This window comes from Lissotriton vulgaris, chromosome 7 (genome assembly GCF_964263255.1).
Source record: "Lissotriton vulgaris chromosome 7, aLisVul1.2, whole genome shotgun sequence".
Lineage (NCBI taxonomy): Eukaryota > Metazoa > Chordata > Amphibia > Caudata > Salamandridae > Lissotriton > Lissotriton vulgaris.
The window spans coordinates 1,032,015,849-1,032,028,155 of NC_141695.1; positions in this window are offsets into that span (position 1 = coordinate 1,032,015,849).

A 12,307-nucleotide genomic window follows, 5' to 3' on the forward strand; every position below is an offset into this window, starting at 1 on the left:
GAGCTGTCTGGCCTATGTAGATCAATAGGCATGGGCATCGTATCGCATATATAACATTACAGTTCGTGAATTGGGCAAGCGTGTATGTCTTATTACGATGTGCAGTGGCGGCTCCTCTATGGGGGCGTTTGGGCGCCGCCTCCTGCATTCTCGCTGTGCGAGAAGGCAGAAACAAATGGTAGTTATTACCATAATAACTACCATTTGTTTCTGACTTCTCGCCCGGCGAGAAAGCTGAAATTCCTGGTTGGGGGTGGGCGGTGTTTCTCGAGGGCTGGGCGGAGTGGCTTGCCCACTGTTGTTAATACTGATTGTTTGGGCAGCCTGAGGCAGCCCAAACAGTCAGTATGAACAGTGGGCAAGACACTCCCCCCAGCCCTCGAGAAACACCGCCCACTCTCCCTGTTCTCTCTGTATGCTGCAGCATACAGAGAGAAAATGACGCGGGTGGGGCAGCAGCCTGAACAATCGCAAGGCTGCGATGGATGGGAGGGAGGCTGCCTGCAGCGTGATTACGTGACTGCAGGAATTGAAAAACAGGACAGCGGGAGTCTCCGGCCGGGACGGTTTATCACTTTTTTTTCCCTTAAACCCCTCCCGCCTCCCCCTCATCCCCTCCGGGGCGCGACGACCCCATTTCACCCCCCCCGGGCTCAGCTGCAGTGCTGAGAGGCACTTACAACCGGGGCTGTCCTCCCACAGCCTCCTCAGGACCCCGGGAGGCCTCTGCTCCGAGCCTCCGACCCCTGCTGCCCCTGCTGCTCTGGACATGCTTGGCATGGCCGGCTCTGTCCATTACCGTGCACCTCCGCCGTGCCAACGACCGCTACAGCTGGTGCTGCACCTACACCTTCCCCTCCCCGCACGAGGCCAGCTGCCCTGACCTGGGCCAGGCGGGCCCGCCGTGCAGGAGCTGCAGCGGGAGCTGGAGGCCCTGAGGAAGGATAAGGCAGAGGCTAAAGCTCAGGCCGCCAGAGCCGAGGCTTCCTACCGGGACCTGCTGAGGGACAAGGGCACCCTGGAAGAGGAGAAGAGGCAGCTTGAGCGGGAGATGGCGAGCCTGGGAGAGAGCCTGGAGAGCAGCAGCCGGGAGGTGGCACAGCGCAGAAACAGCCAGTGCCCCTCTAGCCGGGAGACCCCTGTGCGGGATGGCCAGTCAGTGGGCAGACAAGGTGAGTGCTGGGCTGACTAACCCTGCTCCCTCAGGCAGAAGGGCGCACGCATTTCATTCACTGACACAGGGTGACTCGAGGGAAAGAAATGTCCGTATGAACCCTTTCTTTATATTGCATTGTGTTTTTAAAAAATTAATAAAATTAATGCAGATGCGTAGTTATCAATAGATCAGCAGTTGCAGTGGCACCAGAGTAGAGGGCCTTGCGCCCCAAATATATCTCTTCACTTCCAAACAATAAGTATCACAAACAGCTTACGCCTCTCCACTTTATAAAGTCAGCAGCCGCCACTGGCTATGTACTACAGTTTTCCCAGTTATTGCGTATTTGCACGCTTTGCAGCTGCCACATCTTTGGTGTCCAGTGATGGGTGGTAGACCTAACTGGGATCTGGTGTCAGGTACAGGTGTTGATTCCAGAAATGAAGAGACTACGTAGTCTTTGACATTTTTTGCCCGCTTAAATGAGAACATGGAAACCTCTGGTATTCCAATTTCTGGCCCTACCAATTTACAGTATTTTTTGATGACTTTATTTATTTCCTGACTTCTTGTGGTAAAGGTGGTTACACAAATTAGTTTGTCCAATTTTCTGTTTTTGGTTGTACTTCTAGTAAGGTCTCACGTGGCCTGTACCAGGCTCTTTTCCTGGCTCTGTTGAGGAGGCCCTTTGGGTATCCCTTTACTCTGTTTGGAAAGGAGTGAATCACTTTCTTGGAAGTAATCTTTTCTTCCTGTGCAATTCCTACGCCGACGCAAGAATTGCCCATAGGGCAGGTTATCCTTTAGGTTCCTGGGGTGGTGCGAGTTATATTGTAGGAGTGTATTCCGATCTGTAGGTTTCTTGAATAGGTTCATCACAATTCTTTCTTCCTCTGCTTTCGGAGTGAGGTCTAGGAATGGAATAGACTTGTTACTGTATGCCATTGTTAACTGAATGTCTTTGAAGCGTGCATTTCACCATGATAAGAAGAGCTTTAGGGTTGTCTCTGGGCCTATCCAGATCATCACAATGTCATCAATATATCGATTCCAAGTGGTTATGTTGTCGATATACAGATTTTGGTCTGGATATATGTATTGGTTTTCAAAATTATCCATGAACAGGTTTGCCAGACTATGGAGCAAATCCGGCCCCCATGGCGACTCCTTTGCATTGGTAGAAAAACATATTTTGGAAGATAAAGTAATTTTTTGTCATAGCGATGGATAGCAATTGGACCAAAAATTCAGTGGGGATCCAATGAGGCGAAGGACGAGTGTCTAAGACCTTCCTGATGACGGCGATTGCTTCTTCTTGTGGTATGCTAGCATATAATGAGCACACGTCGAGTGTGACAAAAAATTGTGTTGATTTGTTAAATGGCTGATCCTCTAAAATTTGGATAGTGTCTCGTATGAATGATCTTGTTTCCCATACAAACGGCTGTAGGAAGCTGTCCAAATATTGATTAACTGGTTCCAAAACAGAGCCGCAGCCAGAGACTATCGGTCTTCCTGGTGGTCTCTGTAAGTTTTTATGGACTTTAGGGATAGTATAAATCATCGGAATCCTGGGAACATCATTGTTCAAGAATTTAAATTCAGGTTCCGAAAGAAATCCTTCTTCTAGACCTTTTTCGGTGAGTTCTTTAATCAGTTTGGTTATATCCTTTGTGGGGTCTCGTGGTATGCGGGTATAGCTGTTTTCACAATTGAGTTGTTGTGTAATCTCAGCTATGTAAGCTTCCGTATTCTGGACTACAACCGCTCCGCCCTTGTCTGTAGTTTTTATCACACTAGATTTATTGTCCTTAAGTGTTTGCAGTGCCAGTCTCATCTTTTGTAATGTTGTGTTTGATGTATTTGGTGTTATGTAGCAGGTTCATGACCTCAGTCATCACAACTTTTTCATATGCTAAGATTTTTTCATTCATGAGATGCGCAGCAGGGTTGAAGGTGGAAGGAGGGCGGAAGTTTGTGGCTGCTGGTTTTCTGATGTATTCATCTCTTTTTGCAAAGAAGTACTTCAAACGGATTTTCCCGAAGAACTGTTGTAGCTCCAATTTGATGTTAAAGGATTTTGGGGGAGCAGTTGGTATAAAAGATAGGCCCTTCGCCAGGATATCATGTTCGGCTGCATTCAAGATGTAGTTTGGAATGTTTAGAACGGGGTCTTTCATATTTGTTATGGCTTGTTGTGCATCGTTTTCTCCAACCGGTGGATTTCTTTCATTAGGTTTTGCTGACAAGGTGGTGGTCACCAGCGGTACGTTTGGCGTCTCGTACTGATTTCTCCATGGTTCTGCTGTGGTTGTGGCTGGAATCAGACTCTGGTAATGCCCCGACAGTTGCCTCTCCCCTGGTTCCATCTGGGAGGTCGTCCCCAGTTGGGGTCTCTGTTGTTCCAGGTGGGATCCCCTAAAAAAGAGGATGGATTCTGAGGGCCGAAAGTATCCTGGTATTGTTGCCCTGCTTGGTGCGATGCCCCGGTCGGGAAGTTCAGTGCTTGTGGTAGGTAGGCAGGACCTTGTTGATATGTCCTAGGGTCAGTGCTGGTGCTTGATCTTTCAGATTCACTTTCAGGACCACTGCAGAAGGAAGAATTCGAAAAAGTAGCAAATCTTCTGTTGTTCTGTCTATTGCGATTGGTGTAATATCCGTGTGAGTCTTGGATGTAATAGTCGTCACAGATGTAGGGATATGTGACTTTCTTATCGTATGCCTTGATTTCTTTGGCTAGTTTTTCAAGTTTTCTATTCAACGTTATACAGTTAAACTCAGCTGTGGCTTTCTCCTTCTGTTCAAGTGCCTATTTGGCGTTTCTTAGAGATTTGTCCTCCAAGATTTCTTTTTTGAGGTCTGCTATCTCTTGGGTTAATGTCTTCACATACTTAAGTGTTGTCTCCACTCCCAACACCATCCAGTTTCGGGAGCAGTTATTGGCCACAAATCTAAACCCCTCGCAAAATTTGGGAAGTTCAATGAAGATGCCTGGTTTGTTACGAACCTGTAGACCCTTTGGGATGATGTTTTCTTGCAAGTACTTAGTTAATAAGTGACCGTGCAAGCGTGTACGAATCAATTTCTTCTCCAGTCTCTCTAGACGGGTCAATATATAAGTGAGAGTAGCGTTCACAAGTGTCACCTAAATGATCAAATTCTACTTGTTCCTGAATTAATTTTGTGATATATTCCTTTGTATAACATAATGTTTCTTTTTCTGACATGTTATCTCTGTCTGTATGACACAGAAAATGTGTAAAATACACCCAAGGCCCTACACCTCGGTCTCCCTACTGTGGCTGTCAGGACTAACCTCCTGATGGAAGTGCTTCAGCCAGCAGCTACTTCTGCGGAGCTGCTGCTTCCTTTCAAGCACTTTCTGACGTTCTTTTGGGCACTTGGTCCAGACCCACCACAGGGGCTCCTGTGGATAGGTACTTGGCCGGACGCCATCGCACGGCTCTGGGTGACCCCATTTTCCTCTCCCAACACCCCACCCCTGAGACCTTGGTTGTCCAAGCCTCTGCTTACCCGACTGCCTTCCCTTCCGCACTCCGGATAGGGAATCCAAGAAACTTGATCAGTTCGGAGAGAAGATTTTTTCTTCTGCCAGTTCTGTGGTCTGTGAACACCTCATGCCTCTTGGGCCGTTATTCCCACTCTCTGTGGGATACAGTGGCACAAGTACTTCCTCAGTTTCCGGAAGAGGCCCGGACAGCTCTCTCCCAGGCTGTTGCAGAGGGGATTGACGCAGCTAAGTTCATGATTCGTTGTGGCCTAGACACCGCCGACTCACTGGGCAGATCGAAGGCAACAACGGTGGCGGTTCCACACCACGCCTGGTTGAGGACCACTGCATTCTCAGGGTATGTCCAAAACACACTTATGGATCAGCCCTTTGATGGCTGTCGCCTCTTCGGCAGAGTAGAGAGCCCCAGTATCTCTGGTGTAACCTCTTCATTTTACATGTCCTCTCAAAGGCAGGTAACCATTTGGTAAAGTCATCACTCTCTAGGGACAATTCCTTTGGGGATTTTGGGATCATAAGGGTCCTCTCTCTCCATATTTACTTTGCTGCCACCACTTATACGTCCTAACCCCATCTCAGCCCTTTCTCTTTCTATGGCCAGGTTTTTGGCCTCAGAGTCTGCTCTTTTGGCTAGTTTCCCAAGGACTAGGTCCTCTTTATCTAGTTCTTCCTCCTGTCCTGAGTGGCCTGGACCTACCCCCAGGGGGGGCAGATACTCCAGGTACAGTTCTATGGTAGATGTGAGGGGTTGGGGAGACTACCCCTAGGCGTACTCTCTCTAGACTACTCTTGACTGATCACATCGTCTGCTATGGGGGTGTCAGTGTAAACTGTAAGATGGGTGTCATCATACTCTGCAAGTAGCTCCTTGAGACTTTATTTTGTAGGGTTTGAGCCAGTTTTAATTTGATAATTTTTACAGACCAAGCCTTAACTGCTCTGCCTTAAGCTACAGATAAGGGGTTAGGTCGAGCTCCTGAACAATCTCCCCTGTGATGGTCATTTTCTAATAAAATTGGGACCTTTTTAGGAATCTTGGAAACAAAGTGTAAAGTATTTTTTAGGGCCTAACTAACTTGTATACTTTTTATATTTCTAATACAGTTGGACTGGGGGACTTAACACAAGGCCATAACAGTTCAGATTAGAAAATGTGAAAAAATGATTTTTGATTAACTCCAATTGTGGGTTTCTTCATGTAATCACCTATTGGACAAGTGGTATCAGCAAATGTAGAGTCTTGTATCCCAAAACCTCTACCAATGTAGGAATCTGGCTTTTTATGTAGTGTACCAAAAAGAGCTACACTATGTAGAAAGTCCAGATGACCCTTAATTCCTTGCAGGTTTTAAATTATTAATCCCAAATGCTCTCTTTTGTTGTAGTGTGGGCAAGAAGTTTATGCTTACCTAAGGGTAGTGTTATTGCATGTGCTGAACATACAGTCAATAAATGAAACACACACTTGAGAGAAAACTCGTGACCAATTTAAACATATACCAGATGTTATATTCATTTTAACACAACAAACTTTGTAATTTGGTATGTACTTTTCAAAATAGTGATTTTTATAGTTAAGTAAAGTTGTAGCACAACTGCGTTTTTACAACGTAATGCTTTCCTGTGAAGAAAAAGTTATATACAACATATAGGTACTTGCAATTGTATTCCGGGGGTCCCCTTTGGGAATTAAGGTGCTAGGGGACCAAGGTCTAAAGTACCATCAGCAGTTTGGGTTTATCTGCCCTGGAATGTAGGGGAATTACAAAAAAGGTGATGCCAAGGTATTTACTACAAAAAAGTTAATTATGAGAACAAAAACGGTCAATTATTTGTCTCTTCACAACCTAAGTTTTTTGATATGTATCTCTCATTTGTTAAGACGTTCATCCAATGGTTATTACCAAACTCCAAATACAAATAAATAAAAACAAAAACACACAACAAAACAGTAATATAGTTTGTGAATTATTTTAAAGATCCTTTTTCTTTCTTTTACATTCTAAATATAAATCAGTCGACCAAACAATATTTAATCTTGTAAGGATTGACGTGTGAAATTCCAAAAAACAAAGTTAGTAATCTAAATCTAGGAGGTCCAAATGTCTTATTGTTGTGGACCCTTGATCCAAAGTTTATGTAAGAAGCCCGATGGTTTATTTACAAGGAAAACATGGCATTGTCTTTTCTTCGGCCTTATTTCCTTTTTCTGACACCAAATTAACACGAAGCAAAGGGAGCCCAATTGATTTTTCGGCTTCAACAATCAATGATGCTCCTGGGAAATCTATCCATTCAGTTTCCAAATCAAAATCAGGTGCCGAAATTAATAATAACTGTCGACGCGTTTCGGCCTTTCAATTATTTTAAGGCCTCATCAGGACAAAGGGCAACAAAATATATTTAAATAATCCTATAAAAAACAGAAATTTACCAAAATTAATAAAACTCAATAATAATAAACACTTTTCACAAGAATGTTATAACAAATTATTCAAATTTATAAACAGTCTGTTCCACGGACACAGGCCCCCTTAGGGACCACTAACACTATGAGAGGAGAAACATACTCAAGGTTTAGGTATCAAGAAGACTATATACACCGGAAAAGGAAAAGTGTGATCAGAAAGCCATCACCAAAGATCAATATATTCTAATACACTTATTAACTAAAATACAAATTTTTAATAAAAAACCTCATTCAACCTGAAAACTCTTTCATCACCGTGTCTAATGCCCAAACATGAGGTAATGCATAGCAAAACAAACAGTAACCACTAATTGGTAATGTTGCACATACCGAATGTTATTATCCAAATAACAGAAAGCATAAGGATAAGGTCGTCCAATGTGGAAAAAATGGTTCCCACGTATCACACAAGTCAGGACGAACTCCTATATTTGGCACTCCAGTATTTGCCCAGATTTCTTAAGAGCCCGTGATTAAATCACCTAAATCAAAAGAAAAACGGCCAACCATCACAACCAAGTCCGTGTCCGCTAGAGAAATAAAGAATCGAGTTCAATACCTAAAAAGTATCACCAGGTAAAACGTAACGTACGAGTCAAAGATTGCATGTCTCAAGGGACATAGAACTCGGAAACAAACATACACAAATGTGAAGTCCGGCTGACTGAAACAAACGAAATGTTGCTTACCGGCAACCGAAGGGTATCAGACCTCAACTCCTATTTACGAGGCGAGCCAGAATCTCCTGTTTCTCAGCGTGTAAACCAGCTACCGGAAGGGAAAGCTATCGGGTTAATTAACTTCCCGGGCAGGTTACAGCCTGTCCGGATTGGACCAACCAGGCATTTCCAAGTCGATTAAAACAAACAACGGACTATGAACACTCGCACCACTCAACCAACATGACTGCCATATCATCTTACTCGTGACTCATTCATGTAAGATTATTCTGACTATCAACCCACTAATTGTTTCTTATAGAAAATATAATAAGAACAGAAATCATTCAAAACAAAAATTCAATCCATTTCCAAACACTACACAGAAAAAAGATTTAGCAATTAGGAAAGAAAAAGTAAGCAACCCTTATACCAATGTGATACCATATGCCTTTTCCATTCTAAAATACAATTTTGTACTATAAAAAACGGGGGGCAGAGGTGCTGGACGGGTTGGTAGCCTTGCGAACTACTCCATAGGCAAAGAGGGAGGCCCCCTAGAAACAGGCTACTGAGGGGGACTTGGGGACACGTTTGGGAGCGCCCAACGGGGGGCTTGGTTTGTGGGGGTCCTGGAAGTAGGGGTCCTGGAAGTAGGGGAGCACAGACTGTTGTCATGGGCCCGGGCCGGATAGCTCAAGTGCAGAGGGTTTTGGTCAGCTGGTGCACATGCGTCGAAGGCACCCATGGTTCTTGGTTAGACCTGCAAAGGGGGACAAAACTGGAGAGCTGGGCCACTCTGTGCTGGCTTCTGCAGGGCTGACGTCCTTCGTTGTGTGGTTGGTCTTTGCGCCGTTGGAGCCCGGATTGGACTCGAACAAGCTTTGGTTGCTGCAAGGGGTCTGGTACCTCGGGTATTGGTGCAGGGTTCTGGCATCTTCTCACTTGGTAGGGAGATGGATCTGACCTCTCCTCTTGGAGCACCGTGACCTCATCCTGGGTGAAGGCTGCATCAGTGTACCTGGTAAATAGCAGAACGGTGAACCGGGCATTGCGGTAGGTGGCTCCTCCACTTCAAGGGAGATGCTGACAGCTTGGCGGAGTGCTGGAGGCCCTTCAAGGATTTTGGAGGATGCACAGCTGCAGGTTGTCGCATTTGTCGGGACAGGAGCAGGTAGTTATGCAGAGTTTGGAGTCAAAGTTCACCAGCAGTCTGCAGTTTATGCTTCTTCAGCTATTCTTTGCCCTCCTCCTTGTTCAGGCAGACAAATCCAAGTTTCTGTTGTTGGGGGCCACCTAAATACTGAATCTGAAAGAAACAGGTTAGTATTAGATTCCTTGCCTTAGAATATCCCCAGGCATCAGACTGGACACGTAAACTTTTGCGCAGCAGTACCCTTGCGTGTCGGTAGGTGTCGTCTGCGGCTCCGCGTCCGTCATTGGCGTCGTTCGTGCCGGGATGACGTCGCCGGAGCACCTAGATGCCGCCCTCGCGCGCTGACGTCAGTTCTTCTTTTTTCTGCGCCAGCAAGCGCCGATCCGGAAAAAGTGGTACCCTCAGTCAATTTTTGACTAAACTTTTTCGATCATGCCCGGGTTCAAGCCCTGCGCCAACTGCAACCGACTGATGTCAGTTACCGACCCCCATCGCCGGTGTCTACATTGCCTGGGGCCCGACCACGATGACAAGTCATGCCCCGACTGCCGGGCCTTGACGTCGAAGGCTAGGCGGGAGCGGTCCCGCAAGCGCCTCAAGCTCCAGCTGTTCGCCCCACGCCGTTAGAGGTCCCGGTCCCAAAGTAGGTCGAGGGACCGGTCGCGGGCCGAAGTCATCACAGCTCGGAGAGTCGACACCACTCCTCGGGCTCAAAGTCCTCAGGTAAGAGGCGCAAGAAGTCGAAGAAGCGACATCGCTCATCTGACTCCCCCCTACGCTCGTGCGACGCGGCCGGGGGTTCAGGCGACACCGCTCCATACCCGATGGTCCCTGGGCAGAACACGATGCCGGAGGAAATAGATGCCTTCCTCATGGCCATTAGGTTGCTCACTCCTCCATCGGGTTCCGCGGCGCCTTCGGGCCCTGCGGTCCCGACTGGGAGCCCAAGCGGGCCGGGTGCTTCGGCCCCGGTGCCGTCGGGTGCTCTGCCCCGGCGCCGTCAATGACTTCGGTCCCGCAGGGCCCCGCTGGCTCCGGATCCGGGTCATCGCCGGTCGACCTTACGACCCCGCCAGCGCCGGCCCCTAGGGTGTTGCCCCCGACGCCGTCCCCGGACGACGTCGACCCCAGTCCGCCCCTCGATCCGGTTCCGACGCCGGAGCGGCGCCGCTTGACGCCGCATTCGACGTCGAGAGAAGACTTTTCCTTCTATGATCCGGCCCCATCATTTCACCCTGAGTACCGGGAGATGGGTGCCGAGGCAGATTGGGAGTGCTCTGAGGACCCTCTGGCACGTGAGTGACGGTCTTATCAGGACTGGGCAGGTGAGCTAGGGGATGCCAGTGGTTTGGACACTTCTCCAGACACTGGTTTTGTCTCCCCTTCCTCCGTGGCTACGGAGGAGGGGGCTGCCTATAGTGTGGTGTTGACGCGGGCGGCCAGGCCTTATCCCTTGAACTCCCTTTCGCGGCTGTGAGGACTAACCTCCTCACTGAGGTCCTTAAACCGCAGGCAAGCTCTTCGTAGCCTCTATTGCCGTTTAATGAGGCCTTGTCTGACGTTCATCTGGGCACTTGTTCGAGGCCCCCTACAGGTCCCCCTGTAGATAGGAACATGGCCAGACGCCACCGCCCGGCTCTGGGCGACCCTTGCTTCCTGTCCACCCGCCCCACTCCCGAGAGCCTGGTCATACAGGCCTCTAACTCCCAGACCGCATTCCCGACGGCCCCCCCGATCGGAAATCCAAGAGGTACGAACAGTATGGTAAGAAGATTTTCTCACTGAGTTTGGGGTTGCAGTCAGTTAACACTGCGTGCCTCTCGGGCCTCCTTGTGGGGCACAGTCGCGTACATGCTGCCACAATGTCCGGAGATGGCCCGGACTAAACTTGCCCAAGCCCTTGCGGAGGGTCGAGATGCAGCACGGTATTCCATCCGGTGGGGACTGGATACAACGGACTCGCTAGGCAGGGCGATGGCAACAACGGTGGCGATTCGTCGCCACGCCTGGCTGAGGTCCGGCAACTTTTCGGCTGATGTCCAAAACACCCTTATGGACATGCCGTTTGATGGCCGTCGCCTCTTTGGAGACAAGGCAGACAGTGCGCTTGAGCGCTTTAAGGACCCCAGGGCTACGGCCAAGTTCTTGGGCCTGTTGGCCCCGCGCCAGCAAACAGCTGCCTTTCGCTCCTTTCGTGGCCAAGGAAGGGGCGCCCCTCACGTCCTGCCAGCCATGGGCCGCAGACTAACATCCAGCGCAGTGGCGGATGTGGTAACCGCCGTGGCGGTGCCCGGGGACAACAGCGAGGCCAGTCCACATCCACCCCGCAGCATCTGCCTCAAAGCCCTCCTAGTCCGAGCTTTCAGGCCGATTCGACGCCAGTGGGGGGCAGAGTTCGCCATCCCCTCCTCCACTGGCGCTCATTCACATCGGACAGGTGGGTGTTGTGAGAAGTTGGCCTGATATATGATGCTCACTAGTTCTAGTATCAGTCCAAACAACCCTTATGGTGATTGGTTGTAAGTCAACCTTATAGACCAGCTATCCTAATGGTAGCATGGACAAAGCAGTCTTAGGCTAAACTCTTTTGGCATGTGAAGCCAGCTGTTTTAACACATATAACCCCTTGAATACCAAGTGAAAGGACACCACACAGGTTGTTATAAAAATAAACAAGATTTTTATTAATAACAAACACCTCTGAGCTCTTTATGAGATCAGAGGGCTAAGCACATGACAAGACTCTTAGGAAAAATACGTTTAAGTTGCACGAATTACAATGGTGCCCTAGGAGCAAGAGAAACCATATACTAAACAAGTGGTATAAGGAAATCGATAGAAGGAATGGAGCTGTCCAAAGGCTGTAGGATCGCTGGGACTACACTACACTAACCTTAGGTAAGTAATAGGAGGCCCACGGGACGCGTGTGCAGAGTGTGAACTCACACGCCAAATGCGTAACAAAGTCAATGGACAGTACAAATTACGAAAAGGTAAGTAATAGACAGTTCCGACTAGGTAGGACTAAAACGACTGGAAATCTGGACACTAGGAGAGTTAATCTACCCTTGAGCACCAAAATGCTCTTGTTACCTCACCCACGGGCTGCGGGTGCATAGGTGTCAAAGTGTGTCGGGTTTCCGCGTTGAAGTCAATGGAGCCTGGAAGAAAAGATGCTGCAGGCAACCAGGAGGAAGACGTCCGGAGTGATCCAAGGGTGGATCAAGGAAGATGAAGACCTTAAAGCAGAGGAGACAATGTTCACAGTCACTAGCCAGTGACTGGAGTGGAACCAGGAAGGAACCAGATGCTGTCGTCTCGATCAAGTGAAGAG